General features: G+C 44.9%; 1 pseudogene; it reads right to left on the reverse strand.

The window, feature by feature from the left end:
* Nucleotides 1–245: 245 nt before the first annotated feature.
* On the reverse strand, nucleotides 246–1,241 carry LOC112910719 (glyceraldehyde-3-phosphate dehydrogenase-like; annotated as a pseudogene).
* Between the last annotated feature and the right edge of the window lie 598 nt (nucleotides 1,242–1,839).

Below are 1,839 nucleotides of genomic sequence, written 5' to 3' on the forward strand. Positions count from 1 at the left end.
TTATCATTCTGGTTTTGAGTTCTTTTTTTGGGGGGGGGGGCTGGACACAGTATGCTTTGTTAATGGTACATGACAAGGTAGGGCTCTCCAATCTCTCCCCCCTCTCCAGGGGTTCTGGGACGCAAACTGTGTAAAGGCCGGGAGATTCTCAGTGTTTGGGGAATGAGTTGGGGCAAGGACTCCCTAGCAACTGAGGGCCTCTCTTTTCCTCTTGCTTTTGCTGCACCTGGTGGTCCAGGACGCTCTTACTCCTTGGAGGCCATGTAGACCATAAGGTCCACCACATGGTTTCTGTAGCCAAATTGTCATGTCATTTCATTGTCATGCCAGGAAATGAGCTTGACAAAGTGGTTATTGAAGGCAATGCTGGCCCTAGCATCCAAGGCTGTCACTGTTAAAGTTGCAGGAGACAACCTGGTCCTCAGTGTATCCCAGGATGCCCTTGAGGGGGCCTTTTGATGCCTACTTCACCAACTTCTTGATGTTATCATATTTTATAGCTTTCTCCAGGTAGCAGGTCAGATCCACCACTGATACGTTGTGGGTGGGGACATGGAAGGCCATGCCAGTGAGCTTCCCATTCAGTTCAGGATGACCTTGCCTGCAGCTTTGGTGGCACCAGTAGAAACAGGGATGATGTCCTGGGCAGCACCCCTGGATATCATGCCACAGCTTCCCAGAGGGGCTGTCCATGCTCTTTTGTGTGGCAGTGATGGCATGGACTGTGGCCCATGATGCTAAAGTTGTCATGTATGACCTTAGTCAGAGGGGCCAAGCAGTCGATGGTGCAGAAGGCATTGTTGACCATCCTGAGGGAGTTGTCATACTTCTCATGGTTCACGTCCCTTACAAACATGGGGCTTCAGCAGAAGGGGCAGAGATGATGACCATCTTGGCCCTACCCTTTAAGTGAACCCCAGTCTTCTCCATGGTGGTGAGGACCCCAGTGGACTCCACAGCATACTGAGCACCAGCATCACTCATTTGATATTGGTGGGATCTTGCTTCTGGAAGATGATGATGGGCTTTTCATTGATGACAAGTTTCCTGTACTTAGCCTTGACTGTGCCATTGAATTTGCTGTGTGTGGAATCATACTGGAACATGCAGACCATGTAGTTGATTGAGGTTAATGAAGGGGTCATTGATGGTAACAAGATCCACTTTGCCACAGGTAAAAGCCCAATGCCAAATCCGTTTACTCTGACCTTCACCATGGTGTCTTGGGGATGTGGCTGGCACTGCACCAGAAGATGCCGCTGTCTGTTGAACGAGAGGATCCAAGAGCTTGAGTTATCTTTAGACTCCTGTCAGCTGGGAATTTGTCTTTCAAGACAAATTATGATTATTAAATATTATGATTATCTATCATTATGATTATTAAAATAGCTGTATTTTATTCAGTATCCATATGTCCCGAGAGCAGAGTTTGGTGTTAGGTCAATTTGCCATGTTGATGAAATGACTATATACATTACTTTTTATAGTTTAAGAAGCCACGGTTACAGGCTAATGTGTTTCAGGTAAAACATTCCATGCAACAGCATGAGAGTATGTTTGGTAGGCTTTTCTACTTGCTTTCATGATCATTTATGAGGAGTTGTGTTCATTTTACCATTCTCACAGAAAAAAATGAACCCTTTCTGACTCAGTCCCAAACATAAGAAAATAAAATGTATGCTTAACTACTAATACTGCAAATAAATGTTATGGCTTTTAGGGAACTTGTATTCAGACTAGCAAGGGGCATATTTGGTTACACTCCTTGTATCACTTTGGCATAATGAAAAATTGTCACATGGCATGTGTAACTTTGTTTGACTGAAATAACCTAGGATT

This window comes from Vulpes vulpes, chromosome X, assembly GCF_048418805.1.
Source record: "Vulpes vulpes isolate BD-2025 chromosome X, VulVul3, whole genome shotgun sequence".
Taxonomy (NCBI): Eukaryota; Metazoa; Chordata; class Mammalia; order Carnivora; family Canidae; genus Vulpes; species Vulpes vulpes.